The sequence below is a fragment of the Muntiacus reevesi genome, chromosome 21 (assembly GCF_963930625.1).
Source record: "Muntiacus reevesi chromosome 21, mMunRee1.1, whole genome shotgun sequence".
NCBI classification, from domain to species: domain Eukaryota; kingdom Metazoa; phylum Chordata; class Mammalia; order Artiodactyla; family Cervidae; genus Muntiacus; species Muntiacus reevesi.
In genome coordinates, this window is record NC_089269.1 from 33543659 (window position 1) to 33561558 (window position 17900).

The 17900-nt window shown below is 38.4% G+C and overlaps 1 long non-coding RNA gene across 1 annotated transcript in view; it reads left to right on the forward strand.

Moving 5' to 3' along the window:
- LOC136152360 (uncharacterized) overlaps positions 1 to 17244 on the forward strand; it is a 252147-nt gene extending 234903 nt beyond the window's left edge. The window contains exon 4 of the long non-coding RNA XR_010660201.1: positions 16969 to 17244. This is a non-coding gene — a long non-coding RNA (uncharacterized lncRNA). The remainder of the gene's footprint in view (positions 1 to 16968) is intronic.
- Positions 17245 to 17900: the final 656 nt, after the last annotated feature.

Sequence of the window (17900 nt, forward strand, 5' to 3'; positions counted from 1 at the left end):
TGGATAAACCGTAGCTTTGACTAGATGGCCCTTTGTTGGCAAAGTAATGTCTCTTCTTTTTAATATTACTAGATATCTTCATTTTATTCTCTGCTGCATTTGTTTATCACATCATGATTCCCTCGATTTTTAGTATTTCTGGTCTTGGGACAGTCTATTCCCCACAAACACAGTCCCCTGACTCAACTCTCAGTTGTGTTTCATCCTGTTTATCAATGTGGTGGGGGCAGAGCTGAATTACAGGATCTTTGTAGACTGGGCATTAGGATATAGGCATGTACCATGAGGGCAACAATGTGGTATCTCAAGCCTCATTCATAAAGGTGGATCCGGTCCAACTCTCTCCTGATTTCATGCTCATTTACAACTCACTTTACTTATCGTAATAGCTCTTGTTCTAAAATAGGCAATGAGGGCCATTACCAAGCATTAGGAGAGATGGCTTCTACTGTGTGTCTTACAGGATCTCAGCCTGTAAATTTTGCTCTTCCTAGAGTAGGACACCTAGCACTTGCCAACTTAGGCTTGAGGAAAAGAGAAAGTGAAATTATCAGTCACTCAGTCGGGTCCAACTCTTTGCAACTCCATGGACTATAGCCCTCCAGGCTCCTCTGTCCATGAGACTCTCCAGGCAAGAATACTAGAGTGGGTAGCCATTCCCTTCTCCTGGGGATCTTCCCAACCCAGGGATCGAAGTCTGATCCAGCAGGGAAGCTTGAGGAGAATTGATCTGTCTCTTCATTTTCCCAATTTCTTAGCTTTTGTTTTTTTCTTTTTCCAATCACAAATGCCCAACCCAGGTCATCTAAGAGAAACTGATATGTCAAAGATGGAATGAGCATCAGAGAGGAAACTAAATATATCTAATTATAATAAGAATTTAGAAAATAGTCTAAAATAAATGGGAATGTAGGCTGTTCCATAGGAAGTAAGATATACCAATGAGGTAGATGTGAACTACCAGTTCAAAGTAGACTTTCACCCTTGAGCCAATCTGTAATTTCTTCTTTAATTGGGCACTTACTATATATCAGGAATTGTGCCTAAGAAATTTTCCATATGTAAATCACATTTCGTCTTTCCGGTGCCTCTGTCGGGTGGGATCTCTTATTGTCCTTCAATTTTTAGATAAGGGAGCTAAAATTTGCAGTGATTAAGAAATTGGTCCTCCATAAACAGCAGAATCTTGATTCAGACTCTAATTTTACCCCCAATTTTAAATTCTTGAGCACAATACTATAAAGCTTTTATGAGCTACTTCCATTGACTGCAAAGTCCTGCCCAGGCAAGAATTCTGGAGTGGTTTGCCATGCCTTCCTTCAGGGGATCTTCCCAACCCAGGGATTGAACCTGCATCTTCTGTATCTTCTGCAGTGGCAGGCAGGTTCTTTACCACTAGTGCCTCCTGGGAAGCTGATTACCAAGGATTAAAATCCAATTCATAGTTTAAGAAAAAATATAAATCATGGAAAGAAGCCTGAGGTGTTTCATAGAGACAAAGACAGGACTGTGTCTGGCCCCAGGAACATCAGAGACCAGGCCATGAATGCGGTCCAAACTCAGTTTCTACCCGCCTCTCATTGCCTCATCCCTTTGTTACTGACCAAGTTTCTTGGCCTCCTTAATCAATGGGAATTGATCAGAGTCCAGACAAACAATTTAGGCAATTTATTGGGGTCCTGCTGCAGCAGTGGTGAGCGAGAGCAAATAACAGATTCCCTTGCCAGCTCCTTCCCTGAGAGGAGCTGAGCTTGTTCCTTATGTGGGGTGGACCAGGGGTTGGCTAAAAGTGTGGCTTAGGTGATTTTGTATGCAGGGGACATGCATAGTACCCTGCGTTTGCTCCAGACTCTTCAAAAATGGCAGCTGGAAATTTTGGTCTCTCTGTATTTTTGTCCAGAATTTGCCCCCAAACTGCTCATGCACACAGTTATTTTTAGTCCCATACCATTTCTTTGTATTTTGTTTCTGGAGGAGAAGTGTGTCCAGGTGCAAACCCTGCAGCACTTCCGCAAAGGGTCCCAGGTCCCAGTCTGTCTCACCTTGTGCCACCTCCTACTCACTCCCTCCCCGCTCTCCTTGCACCATCTGCCCCACCCTCACTGACTCCCTCAGTTTGGTTCACATGGTGGAAAATCATTGCTGTGAGCTTTGTATCTTCCTAGTCCAAGCACTTAATGCCCCAAACATGAGCTTTATTCACTTTTGATCATAAAGCTCGCAAATCATGGGAATGGACTTTGGCCACCTTTAGGACATTGTCCATTCTATAACAGTCAGGAATTCATTCATTTAAGTCAAAATTATTTGGGGGATGCTCTACACCTCTGTCACTGTCCTGAGTGCTGGAAATACAGTGCTGAACTAGACAGACAAGATGTGGCATTCTAGAGGGGAGAGACAGGCAATATGGCAAGTGATGGGATGGAGGTCAACATTAGAGAATTTTTCTCTGAGATGGCTTTTGAGTAGAGGCTCAAATGACAAAAAGAAGCCAGCCATGGAACAATCAATGAAGATCATTCCAGAAGAAGAAGATGAAAGACATGAAAAGAATGAGCTGAGCATATTATTCAGTCAAGATGGCTAGAAATTAGTACGTGAATGAGAGAAAGATAGGGCATGAGTCAGGAGTTAGAGAGAGAGAGATAGGGACTAAAAAATCTGTGTAGGAGACATTGAAAGTTATTCAAAGTGGAAAAAGTTATAGCCAGAAGGAGGATGCTCTGATTTACCCAAGTTGGCTCTGATCCCCTGGGTTATATTTTAATTTGGCTGCTATCGCTGCAGCCAGAGGGCTGTAAAAGTAGGAAGGATGTTTCCTCATGGGAGCTGTGGTTCTGGGCGGATAGTAATGAACAGTTCTGTCCTCTTCACAGTTCTGTTCAAGAACCTCTTATAAATTCCTTTAACAGTTAATTCCCATATATTGGCAAGCACCAGTAGCCACAGTTCTTTCAAAGCTAGCTTTATCTTTAAAAGTTATATTTTCTACTGGTTTTAAATATTTTAGATTTTCTGATTCCTCCATGGAATTTTAATTCTTTTTAATGGAGCCAGTTCAACTGAAATATTAAGCAATATTGGAAAATTATCTTTTTTTATGCTGATTTATTGATTGATTACCCCATGTCTATTGGCTCTAGGCATTGGCTTCCGGTTCAATTTCACTAAGTTTTGTATCTTCAGTTTCCCATCTTCCAAGCTCTGTTGCTTGTCACGCTTATTTTCAGTTTTCTTAGTAAAAATGATTTGGATCCTGAGGGCGTTTGGTAAGGTATCAGACAAAGAGCTGCACACAGCCAGAAAAGCAAGTCAAACTATTGGGAAACGGAGTAAAATGGAAAGAGATGCCAGGAGAAAGGAGAGAATCTGCAAGCAAAGAAAAAAAAAGAGAGAGAGAGAGAGAAACTGTAGATAGTCAAGATCATAGCCATATCCAAAAACAAAGAAATGGCCTGAAGAGTTATAAATCGCTGCAGTAGAATTAATGAGACAGAACATTTCTCAAGGAAAAGAGCCAAGGATAGATAAAGGGAGGAAAAAAAAAAAAAAAAACAGCATAAAAGGAAGAAACAACAAAATAGGAGAAAAGAAAAATGAGAAGAACTCCAAGTGCAAGGTGAAAGAGTAGAGAAAAAGAATGGATAAATTAAGAAATGGTGCATCACATTAAAGAAAATGTATTCCATTTTCTTTATTCTTATCTTTAACTGGCTTTGCATTTCTCCAGTAACAAAGCCAAACTGAAAGGATAATTTTGTTTATGTACCCAATTTGCATAATTGTGAAATATAAATTACAATGCTAATTAAGGACAGCCCTTGGGCTTCTGGAATTGGGTCAAAGTGGCTCCCTGAGAGCAAAGAGGTTGGGTATTGGCTTTGTCCCCTCTCCCACCGCAGGGAAGCTGGGCGAGAGCAAAGAGCCTCTCTGACAGTGTGTGAAATCTTGTCAGAATTTGTTGAGGACCCAGAACTATACATCTCACTCCAAAACTTGGCTTTGAAAATCATCTTTGTGTGATTCAGCAAGGAGGCACTTAAAAACTAAAACTTCTCATCTTATGAGGTCTGTGTTGGTTGTCATTTTTATAACTTTTCTTTCCTCCTCATTCTTTTTTATCCAGATTAAAAATAAATTTTTTTTTCAAACTGTAGGTGACTAAGCGTAAACCTGGCATGCAATATTTTCATGCTGAATTGTTGCCGCAGTTGTCCCAAATGAGTGTATGACCTACACTGCCTGGAAGTCTGGTGAGGGCAACAAGCTGCTTTCTGAGTTTTAGTTAAATACATGTCCTTAAAACTAAGAAAGCTATTGCACTATAATCACATCAAAAATTCAATCTCAGAGTTTGTTCCCTGAGTGCGAGCTAGGTCCCTTCAGTCATGTCCCATTCTTTGCGACCCTATTGACTATAGCCCGCCAGGTTCCTCCATCCATTGGATTCTCCAGGTAAGAATACTGGAGTGGTTTGCCATGCCTTCCTCCAGGGGATCTTCCAGACCCAGGGACTGAACCTGTGTCTCTTACGTCTACCTGCATTGGCAGGCAGGCTCCATACCACTAGCACCACCAGGGAAGCCCTTATTCCCTACATTATTCTCAATTGTGTTTTCAGTCACTAAGTCATATCCAGGTCTTTGCTACCCCATGAACTGCAGCATGGCAGCGTTCCCTGTCCTTCAGTATCTCACAGAGTTAGCTCAGACCCATGTCCACTGAGTCGGTGATGCCATCCAACCATCTCATTCCCTATCTCCCCTTCTCCTCCTGCTTTCAGTCTTTCCCAGCATCGGGCTTTTCCAGTTAATCAGTTCTCCACATCAGGTGGCCCAAGGATTGCAGCTTCAGCTTTAGCATCAGTCCTTCCAGTGATTTATTCTTGGTTGATTTCATTTAGGATTGACTAGTTTGTTCTCTTTGCAGTTCCAGGGACTCTCAAAAATCTTTTCCAGCACCACAATTGGAAAGCATCAATTCTTGGTCACTCAACCTTCTTTATGGTCTAAATCTCACATCAGTACATGACTACTGGAAAAACCATACCTTTGATTATATGGACCTTAGTTGGCAAAGTGATGTCTCTGCCTTTTAATATGCTGTCTAGGTTGGTCATAGAGCCTTTTAATTTCATGGCTGCAGTCACTGTCCTCAGTGATTTTGAAGCCCCAAAAAGAAAATCTGTCACTGTTTCCATTTTTCCCCATCTATTTGCCATGAAAAGATGACAGTGGATGCCATGACCTTAGTTTTTTGAATGGTGAATTTCCAGCCAGGTTTTCACTCTCCTCTGTCACCCTCATCAAGAGACTTGATAGTTCCTCTTCTCTTTCTGCCATTAGAGTGGTATCCTCTGCATATCTGAGGTTATTGATATTTCTCTCAGAAACTTTGATTTCAGCTTGTGAATCGTCCAGCCCAGAATTTTGCATGATATACTCTGTATATAATTTAAAGTAGCAGGGTTTGTGAAGTAATTGGCCTCCAACTAATAAAATAAAATTTAAAAAATAAATAAATAAATAAAATAAAAATAAAAAATAAAAAAAAAATTAAAAAAAAAAAAAAGTAGCAGGGTGTCAATATACACCCTTGACATACTCCTTTCCCAATTTTGAACCAGTCCATTTTTCCATATCCAGTTCTAATTGTTTCTTCTTAACCTGCATACAGGTCATACTATTCTTACTAAGGAACTGAAAGATATAGGTTCATATTATCTTTAGCTTAGGTTTCTCAAAGAAAGAATATTTCTGAGTTCCTATAGTGACGGCTACCTTAGCTACAATGGATGTGCCTCTGTTTAGGCTTATTCTGAAGGAGATGCTTTACAAGCTTTTTTTTTTTTTTTTTTCTCTCTTCACAATATTTGATTTTTTAAATTAGTTTTTATTGGAATATAGTTGATGTACAATGTTGTATTAGTCTCTACAATGAGGTATCACCTCACACTGATCAGAATGGCTATCATCAGAAAAATCTACAAACAATAGCTATCTTCATGGCAGCAATGGAGACAGAGACATAGAGAGTGGACTTGTGGACACAGAGGGAGAAGGAAAGGGTAGAAATTTTTTGAACAAATTATAGTTGAAAATTTCCCCAACATGGAAAAGGAAATAATAAATCAAGTCCAAGAGGTACAAAGAGTCCCATACAGGATAAACCCATGGAGAAACACGCCAAGACACATACTAATCAAACTAATAGAGACTAAACACAAAGAAAGAATATTAAAAACAGCAAGGGAGAAGCAACAAGTAACATACAAGGGAAACCCCATATGCTTAACAGCTGATCTTTCAGTAGAAACTCAGCAGGCCAGAAGGGAATGGCAGGATACATTTAAAGTACTGAAAGAAAAAAATCTACAACCAAGATTACTGTACCTGGCAAGGATCTCATTCAAAACTGATGGAGAAATAAAATGCTTTTTAGACAAGCAAAAGTTTAGAGAATTCAATACAACCAAACCAACTTTACAATAAATGTTAACACGAGAAGAAAAAAGATCTACAAGATCAACCCCAAACAATTAAGAAAATGACAATAGGAACATTTATCAATAATTACTTTAAATGAAAATGGATTAAATGCTCCAACCAAAAGACACAGACTGGCTGAATGGATTCAAAAACAAGAGCCATATACATGCTGTCTGTGAAACCTACTTCAGGCCTAAAGACACATATAGACTGAAAGCGAGAGGATAGAAAAATATATTCCATACAAATGGGAAGTAAAAGAAAGCTGGAGTAGCAATTCTCATATCAGACAAAATAGACCTTAAAATAAAGAATATTAAAAGAGATAAGGAAGGATACTACATAATGATCAAGGGATCAATCCAAGAGGAAGACATAAAAAGTGTGAATATCTATGCACCCAACATAGGAGGTGTTTGTCTCAATACATAAGACAAACACTAACAGACATAAAGGAGAAATTGACAGTAATACAGTAATAGCAGGAGACTTTAGCACCCCATTCACACCAATGGAGAGATCATCAAAACAGAAAATTAATAAGGAAGCACAAGTCTTAAATGACACATTAAATGAGATAGATCTCATTCATAACTTCAGGACATCCCATTCAAATGCAGAAGAATGTACCTTCTTCTTGACTGCACATGAAACATTCTCCAGGATAGATCACATTTTGGATCACAAATCAAACCTCGGTGAATTTAAGAAAATTGAAATCATATCAAGCATCTTCTCCAACCACAATGCTATGAGACTAGATATCAGTTAAAAGAAAAAAAAAATGTAAGAAACACAAGCACATAGAGATTAAACAACACATTTCTAAATAACCAACAGGTCACTGAAGAAATTAAAAGGGGAATCAAAAAATTTCTAGAAGCAAATGACAATGAAATCATGATAATTAAAAACCTATGGGATACAGAAAAAGCAGTTCTAAGAGAGAAGTTTATAGCAATACAATCCTACTTCAAGAAACACGAAAAACATTGAATAGACAACCTAACTTTACATCTAAAACAACTGGAAAGAGAACAACAACAACAACAACAAAAAAAAATAGTAGAGGGAAAGAAATAGTAAATTTCCAAGCAGAAATGAATGAAAAAGAAATGAAAGAAACAACACTAAAGATTAATAAAACTAAAAGCTGGTTTGTTGAGAAGATAAACAAAATTGACAAACCTTTAGCCAGACTCATCAAGGAAAAAAGAGAGAAGAATCAAATCAACAAAATTAGAAATGAAAAAGGAGAGGTTGCAACAGAAAATGCAGAAATACAAAGGATTATAAGAGACTATTATGAACAACTATATGGCAATAAAATGGATAACCTGGAAGAAATGGACAGATTCTTAGAAAAATTCAATCCTCTAAGGCTGAACCAGGAAGATATAAAAATTATGAACAACCCAATTACAAGCACTGAAATGGAAGCTGTGATCAAAAATCTCCCCAAAACACAAAAGCCTGGGACCAGATGGCTTCACAGGAGAATTCTATCAAACATTTAGAGAAGAGCTAATGCCTAACCTTCTAAAATTCTTTCAAAAAATTTCAGAGGAAGGAACACCTCCAAACTCATTCTATGAGGCCACCATCACCCTGTTACCAAAACCACACAAGACAACACACAAAAAGAAAACTACAGGCCAATATCACTGATGAACATAGATGCAAAAACCCTCAGCAAAATTTTAGGAAACAGAATTCAGCAACACATAAAAAAATCTCATACACCATGATTAAGTTGGGTTTATCCAGAGATGCAAAGATTCTTCAATATATGAAAATCAATCAATGTGATATACCATATTAACAAACTGAAACATAAAAAACCATATGATAATCTCAATAGATGCAGAGAAAGCCTTTGACAAAATTCAGTACCCATATTGGAAAAGAAGAAGTAAAGCTCACACTGTTTGCAGATGACATGATACTGTGTATCTGTTCAGTTCAGTTCAGTTCCTCAGTCATGTCTGACTCTTTGCAACCCCATGAACCACAGCATGCCAGGCCTCCCGGTCCATCACCAACTCCCGGAGTTTACGCAAACTCATATCCATTGAGTTGGTGATGCCATCTAACCATCTCATCCTCTGTCGTTCCCTTCTCCTCCTGCCTTCAATATTTCCCAACATCAGGGTCCTTTCAAATGAGTCAGCTCTTCGCATCAGGTTGCCAAAATACTGGAGTTTCAGCTTTAACATCAGTCCTTCCAATGAACACCCAGGGCTTATTTCCCTTAGGATGGACTGATTGGATCTCCTTGCGGGACTCTCAAGAGTCTTCTCCAACACCACAGTTGAGAAACATCAATTCTTCTGTGCTCAGCCCTCTTTATAGTCTAACTCTCACATCCATACAAGACCACTGGAAAAACCATAGCCTTGACTAGACGGACCTTGGTTGACAATAATGTCTCTGCTTTTTAATATGCTTTCTAGGTTGGTCATAACTTTCCTTCAAAGGAGTAAGCATCTTTTAATTTCATAGCTGAAATCACCATCTGCAGTGATTTTGGAACCCCCCCAAAATAAAGTCAACCACTGTTTCCACTGTTTCCCCATCTGTTTGCCCTGAAGTGATGGGACCAGATGCTGTGATCTTAGTTTTCTGAATACTGAGCTTTAAGCCAACTTTTTCACTCTCCTCTTTCACATTCATCAAGAGGCTTTTTAATTCTTCTTCACTTTCTGCCATAAGGGTGGTGTCATCTGCATATCTGAGGTTATTGATATTTCTCCCAGCAATCTTGATTCCAGCTTGTGCTTCATGCAGCCCAGCTTTTCTCATGATTTACTCTGCATGTGAGTTAAATAAGCAGGGTGACAATATACATACTGTACATAGAAAACCCTAAAGATAGCATCAGAAAATTACTAGAGCTAATCAGTGAATTTAGCAAAGTTGCAGGATACAAAATCAATACACAGAAATCAATTGCATTTCTGTATACTAACAATGAAAAATCAGAAAGAGACATTTAGGAATCAATCCTATGGTGACATTGCAACAAAAAGAATTAAATATCTAGGAATAAACTTACTTAAGGAGACAAAAGAACTGTACACAAAAAATTATCAGATACTACTGAAAGAAATCAAAACTGACATAAAGAGATGGAGAGATATTCCATGTTCCTGGGTAGGAAGAATCAATTTTGTGAAAATGACTGTACTACCAAAAGCAATCTACAGATTCAATGTGATCAAGATAGAAACAGGATAGAAAGCCCAGAAATAAACCCATGCACCTATGGGTATCTTATTTTTGACAAAGGAGGCTAGAATATACAAAGGGCCAAAGACAGCCTGTTCAATCAATGACCCTGGGAAAATTGGACAGTAAAAGAATGAAATTAGAACACTTCCTAATACCATACACAAAGATAAACTTAAAATGGATTAAACACCTAAATGTAAGACCAGAAACTGTAAAATTCTTAGAGGAAAACATAGGCAGAATACTCGATGACATAAATCAAAGCAAGATCCTCTATGACCCATCTCCTAGAGTAACGGAAATAAGAAACAAAAATAAACAAGTGGAACCTGATTAAACTTAAAAACTTTTGCACAGCAAAGGAACCTATATGCAAGGTTAAAAGACAACCCTCAGAATGGGAGAAAATAATAGCAAATGAAACAACTGACAAAGGATTAATTTCCAAAATATACAAGCAGCTCATATAACTCAATACCAGAAAAAGAAACAACCCAATCAAAAAGTGGAGAAAAAACCTAAACAGACATTTCTCCAAAGAAGACATACAGATGGCTAACAAACACGTGAAAAGATGCTCAATATTGCACATTATTAGAGAAATGCAAATCAAAACCACAGTGAGATATCACCTCACCCCAGTCAGAATGGCCCTCATCAATGGTCTACAAACAATAAATGCCATAGAGGGTGTGGAGAAAAAGGAATGCTCTTGCACTGTTGGTTGGAATGTAAATTGATACAGCCACTATGGAAGCTGCATGGAGATTCCTTAAAAAACTAGGAATAAAACCACTATATGACCCAGTCATCCCACTCTTAGGCATATACCCTGAGGAAACCAAAATTAAAAAAGACGCATATATCCCATCATTCATTGCAGCACTGCTTACAATAGCTAGAGCATGGAAGCAACCTAGATGTCCATCAACAGATGAATGGATAAAGCTGTGGTACATATACACAATGGAATATTACTCAGCCATAAAAAGCAACACATTTGAGTCCGCTCAAATGAGGTGGATGAACCTAGAGCCTATTATACAAGGTGAAGTAAGTCAGAAAGAAAAAGATAAATATCGTATTCTAATGCATATATACAGACTCTAGAAAAATGGTACTGAAGGATTTATTTACAGGGCAACAATGGAGAAACAGGCATAGAGAACAGACTCATGGACATGGGGAGAAGGGGAGGAGAGGGTGAGATGTAGGAAAAGAGTAACATGGAAACTTACATTACCATATATAAAATAGATAGCCAACAGGAACGTGCTGTATGTCTTAGGAAACTCAAACAGGGGCTCTGCATCACCCTAGAGAGGTGGGATGGGGAGGGAAGAGGGAGGGAGGTTCAAAAGGGACGGAATATATGTATACCTAAGACTGATTCATGTTGAGGTTTGACAGAGAACAAAATTCTGTAAAGCAATTATCCTCCAATAAAAAGATAAGTAAATTTTAAAAATGAAAAAAAAATAATAAAATCTACAAATAATAAATACTGGAGAAGGTGTAGAGAAAATGAAACTCTGGTGTATTATTGGCAGGAATGTAAATTGGTATAGCCACTATGGAAAACGGTGTGGAGAGTCCTTAAGAAACTAAAAACAGAGCTACCACATGACCCAGCAGTCCTACTACTGGGCATATACTCAGAGAAAACCATAATTCAAAAATATACTTGCAAACATTTTTTAGCTACTGAGTCCTGACCTAAATCAAAGGCTATCTAGAAAATAGAAAGAAATCCCAAATCATTCAGGTTGGAGTAGGGATGAGGGAGTGGAACACTGGCCCAAGCGTCCTTGATCAGTCATCTCTACCTGCTCTCCCTTTTCTATCTTCTGAGAGTGTAGAAGCCACTTTTAGAAGGGATTTATTAGCTACCTAATTTAGGTGACAGCACAAGAGTTACGGATACTGATTTTATACCCCTAATTTTTACTTTAATTCATCTGGAAGTTCCCCCCCCCACTGGCATCATGATAGGAATAATTGAAAAATGCAAAATGCATGTCATATTTCTTATTCTATGGTACTTTATTTTCTGGGAAATGAAAACATGAGTAGATAAAAAAAAAAAAAACTTCCAGTATATACTCAAACCTAATGAAACTTTAATTGGTATACAGTGAGATTAAGTATGATTTCCAATTTTCTCAAGCCCAGAAACTTGTACTAATTTTAAATAAAATAATAGTTTTACTTCTATTCTGCCCTCTTTTCATTTGACCGTGAAAATTCTTCCTTTTTCCAGAGCTTCATTCTCTTTTAGTCCCATTGCTTCAGAAGATATTACCTTCATGTTTATAAATGGATTGGGCTGGTATGTTGTCACTTTGATGCTTGTAAGCACATTTTATTGCTTGTAGAAAATGTTCTAAAATTTGCAAATTTTAAGAGTCTACGTTAAGATAAAGATTCTTGATAGACACAAATCCAAAAGAAGTTTGGCTTTTCTACACTTTGGCTAAGCCTGCCAGGAACTCCTAATTATTCCAGAATGTTTGTATGCTCTTTGAGTGTCTGGGCTTAGAGTTTTACTGTTTTTTCCATTTTACACTCTGCGTCTTATTGGCCTCTTTTTTTTTTTTTTTTTTTTTTCCTTCACAGTTACATTCATAATATGCTTTCTAGTCTTGTAAACTCATTTAAATATTACATGTGTGATTGCATATGCTTATTAAAAATATATTAAGTGCCAGACACTGTTCTAGGCATTTAGATTAAAGCTCTGGTCATCATCATCTAGCCTGTATTAACTTAGTAAAGATAAACTGTAATTTCTTAGAAACTGAAGCTTATTATATCTATTTTGCTCTTACTAGAGTGCAGGAAGGGCTTCCCTGGCGGCTCAGATGGTAAAGAATCTGCCTGCAATGCAGGAGATCTGGGTTCAACCCCTGGGTTGGAAAGATCCCCTGGAGGAGGGCGTGGCAACCCACTCCAGTATTCTTGCCTGGAGAATCCCATGGACAGAGGAGCCTGGCAGGCTACTGTCCATGGAGTCACAACAGTCAGACATGACTTAATGACTAAACTACTACTACTATATTTAAAATATTAGAAGCTTCTAAGGAATAAGGTTGAAGGAAGCCTGGTAAGTGTGACTTACAGAGTGGCAAAGTATTTGAGCTGCAAGATACTTAAAAGGATATCAGAGGAAAGAAAAAAAAGTAAGATATCAGTGAAATGGTTTTGGTCACTGCCTCCTATACAATGTTACGTGAACCTCCACCCATAGTTCTTCAGACATTGTCTACTAGGTCTAATTCCTTGAATCTATTCATCACTTCCACCGTATAATCATAAGGGATTTAGGCCATACCTGAATGGTCTAGTGGTTTTCCCTACTTTCTTCAAGTTAAGCCTGAATTTTGCAGTAAGGAGCTCGTGATCTGAGTCACAGTTAGCTCCAGATCGTGTTTTTGCTGACTCTATAGAGCTCCTCCATTTTTGGCTGCAAAGAACATAATCGACCTGATTTCAGTATTGACCATCTGATGATGTCCATGTATAGTCATCTTTGGGTTGTTGGAAAGGCTGTTTGCTGTGACCAGTGTGGTCTCTTGACAAAACATTGTTAGCCTTTGCCCTGCTTCATTCTGTACTCTAAAGCCAGACTTGCCTGTTACTCCAGGTGTCTTTTGACTTCTTACTTTTACAATCCTATCCTCTATGATGAAAAGGGCACCTCTTTTTAGTGTTGGTTCTAGAAGGTCTTGTGGGTCTTCATAGAACTTGTCAATTTCAGCTTCTTTGGCATTAGAGGTTGGGGCATAGACTTGGATTACTGTGATGTTGAATGGTTTGCTTGGAATTGAACTGAGATCATCCTGTTGTTTTTGAAGTTGCACCCAAGTACACTGCATTTTGTACTCTTTTGTTGATTCCATTTCTTCTAAGGGATTCTTGCCACATTGTAGTAGATATAATGGTCATCTGAATTAAACTCTCCCATTCCCCTCCATTTTAATTCACTGATTCCTAAGATGTTGACGTTCAATTTTCCCATCTCTTGCTTAACCACATCCAGTTTACCTTGACTCATGGACATAACATTCCAGGTTTCTTTACAAGATTGTTCTTTACAGCATCGGACTTTACATTCACAGCCAGACACATCCACAACTGTGCGTCATCTCCACTTTGGCCCTGCCACTTCTTCTTTCTGGAGCTATTAGTGATTGCCCTCTGCTCTTCCTCAGTAGAATATTGAACACCTTCTGACCTGGGGGGCTTATCTTCTGGTGCCATATCTTTTTGTCTTTTCATAATGTTCATGGGGTTCTCATAACAAGAATATTGGAGTGAGTTGCCAATTCCTCCTCCAGTGGACCACATTTTGTCAGAATTCTTCAATATGACCTGTCCCTCTTGGGTGGCCCTTCACAACATGACTCAGAGCTTCATTGAGTTATGGAAGCCCTTTCATCAAGACAAGAGCTGAGGCTTTACAAGTAGCTGAGGAAAGAAGAGAAGTGAAAGGCAAGGGAGAAAGGGAAAGATATATCCAGCTGAATGCAGGGTTCCAGCGAATAGGAAGGAGAGATTAAAAGGCCTTCTTCAATGAAGAATTCAAAGAAATAGAGGAAAACAATAGAATGGGAAAGATTAGAGATATCTTTAAAAAAATTGGAGATGTTAAGGGACTATTTCATGCAAAGATGGGCATGATGAAAGACAGAAACAATAAGGAAGTAACAGAAGTGGAAGAGATTAAGAAGAGGTGGCAGAATACATGGAAGAACTATACGAAAAAGGTCTGAATGACCAGAATAACCACAGTGGTGTGGTCACTCACCTAGACCCGAACATCCTGGAGTATGAAGTCAAGTGGGCCTTAGGAAGCATTACTATGAACAAAGCAAGTGGAGATGACAGAACTCCAGTTGACCTGTTTAAAATCCTAAAAGATAATACTGTTAAAGTGTTACACTCGATATGCTAGCAAATTTGGAAAACTCAGCAGTGGCCATAGGACTGAAAAAGGTCAGTTTTCATTCCAATCCCATAGAAAGGCAATGTCAAAGAATGTTCAAAGTACCACACAGTTGCACTCGCTTCATATGCTAGCAAAATAATGCTCAAATTCCTTCAGGCTAGGCTTCAGCGGTACAAGAACCAAGAACTTCAGATGTACAAGTTGGATTTAGAAAAGGCAGAGGAACCAGAGATTAAATTGCCAACATTTGTTGGATCATGTAGAAAGCAAGAGAATTCCGGAAAATTATATACGTCTGCTTCATTGACTGTGTTAAAGCCTTTGATTGTGTTGATCACAACAAACTGTAGAAGATTCTTTAAAAGATGAGAATACCAGTCCAGCTTAACTGTCTCCTGAGAAACCTGTATGCAGGACAAGAAGCAATAGTTATTACTGGACAGGCAGGAAATGACAAACTTGTTCAAACTTGAGAAAGAAATATGTCAAGGCTGTATATTGTCACTCTGCTTATTTAACTTCTATGCAGAATCCATCATGCAAAATGCGGGGCTGGATGAATCACAAACTAGAACCAAGATTTCCAGGAAAAATATCAACAACCTCAGATATGCAGATGATACCATGCTAATAGCAGAAAGAGAAGAGCAACTAAAAAGCCTCTTGATGAGAGTGAAAGAGGAGAGTGAAAAAAGTGGTTTTAAGCTCAACATTTAAAAAACTAAGATTATGGCATCTGGTCCCATCACTTCAAGGCAAATAGAAGGGGGAAAAGTGGAGAAAAAAATAAAGACAGATTCTATTTTCTTGGGCTCCAAAATCACTAAGAACAGAGACTGCAGTCATGAAATTAAAAGATGTTTGCTCCTTGGAAGGACAACTATGACAGACCTAGAGAGCATATTAAAAACAGACATCACTTTCCCGACAAAGGTCTGTATAGTCAAACCTATGGTTTTGCTAGATGTGAGAGTTGTACCATAAAGAAGGCTCAGTGCCCAAGAATTGATACTTTCAAACTGTGGTGCTAAAGATGATTATTAACAGCCCCTTGGACTGCAAGAAGATTCAAGCAGTCAATCCTGAAGAAAATCAGTCCTGAATATTCATTGGAAGAACTGATGCTGAAACTGAAGCTCTAGTACTTTGGTCACCTGATGTGAAGAGTCGACTCACTGGAAAAGACACGGATACTGGGAAAGAGTGAAAGTAAAATAAGAAGGGGGTAGCAGAGGATGAGATGGCTGAATGGCTTCACCTTCTTAGTAGACATGAATTTGAGAAATTTCTGGGAGATAGTGGAGGATGGAGGAGCCTGGTGTGCATGAAGTCAGAAAGAATTGGACTCAAGTTAGCAACTGAATACCAAGGACATTGTCAGTGAAATGCTTTGTTATTAGATGAGATAACAGAGCAGAAACCTGTATCAGTCATTGAAAGTTGTCATTGAGCTACACACAGTCCAGCCTCAGCAGACCTGGTGGGGAGATGTGGGAAGGATTGGAAAAAGCCCTGAGATCAGGGTGAGAAAACCAGGGTTGGGTTTGTCCCTTAGCAATTATCTGACTTTAGGAAAGTCTCCTAAGTTCAAAAAGTCAACATGAAATTGTTCATTTATCCTTTCAGGAATGTTGGTAAGAATTAAAGGAATAGAATATTTGAGAGCACTTTGATACCTTTTTATAAATGTGAGACAGAATTGGTTTGGGAAATGTGTTCTTGAATGGAAGGATGGCAGTGAAAACAGGGAGTCCATGGGAGCAGAGGAAGAAAGGAGTAATTCACAGCTACGTAGGACTGCGGTGAAATTCTCCCCTCCCAACCCCAGCTCTATAATGGATATATAGACCTTCCAGAATATGTTACTTTGTCATCAAGAGATTCAACTACAGTGCAGCTTGCAATTTAGACCATTATTGTATAGTAAAGTTAATTTTAAAATATTTACTCTCTCTTACTCTGAAACATTTAGTACAGTAAGTGAATGGGAATTTAATATTTTCCAGTACATTTTGAAAACGTCTAGCAAAGTTTGTGGCCAACACTGTCTTGGATTATTAGTTACTTTTCTATTTGTTTTTCAGTAGGCACAAGCATATTGTGAGATATTCTATATTTGTGAAACTTATGACAAACTGTGAAGATAACATAATGTATTTTGAGTGAGCCAATGAAGTACCACAAATACTTCATGAAAATTCAGACCAACACTTTGGGTTGTATATTTATTCATCAATAGATTTAAGCATATTATTGAAGATGTATTTCTCATTGCCATTTTTTAATGTCCATTTTTAGATTGTGAGACAGGCATTAGACTGAAAATCAGCTAACACGAGAACTGATCCTGACTCCAATACATCCAGTTGGACATCAAGTCTTTGGAGAAGTCTTCTCTGCACCACTCCCCCAATAACACAAAGCATTCTTCTGCCATGCTGTCCTCTCACTCATGTTCCTATTCTCCTCTACTGTAGTTGTGTAGTCACATACATAGCTGTTGTGTCAGAGAGTAGGTTTCCTTACGGGAGACACTTAGTCTCTTTTGATTATTTTAGCAGAGGACCTGCTACATTGTTGATGCTCAATAAATATTTCTGAACTCAAACGCATTCAACTGAAATGAATATTAATTTTTGATTAACTCATGGAAACATGCTACGAGATTCGTTAGAACTCTCAGGAACCCTTTTTATTTCAACTCTCATTTATTAGTAATTGAACCCTTGAACTTCTCAGCACTTGATTTACAGACATAGAAACTGGGGCAAATAGCACTTATGTTTTTATATTCCTCAAAGGATATGCTTATCCTTTCAGTGAAAGAATCTATTGAGGAAATTCATTGAGATTGAAGGCAAGTGAGCAAAATGAAATGGTCCAAGTGAATGTGTGTGTGTGTGTGTGTGTGTGTAATTTGGTGTGTGTGTGTGTGTGTGTGTAATTTGGGGTGTGTGTGTGTGTAATTTGGGGTGTGTGTGTGTAATTTGGGGTGTGTGTGTGTGTAATTTGGGGGGGTTGTGTGTGTGTAATTTGGTGTGTGTGTGTGTGTAATTTGGGGTGTGTGTGTGTGTGTGTAATTTGGAGTGTGTGTGTGTGATTTGGTGTGTGTGTGAGTGATTTGGTGTGTGTGTGTATGTGTGTAATTTGGGGTGTGTGTGTGTGTATGTGTGTGTGTGTGTGTAATTTGTGTGTGTGTGTGTGTGTGTGTGTAATTTGGGGTGTGTGTG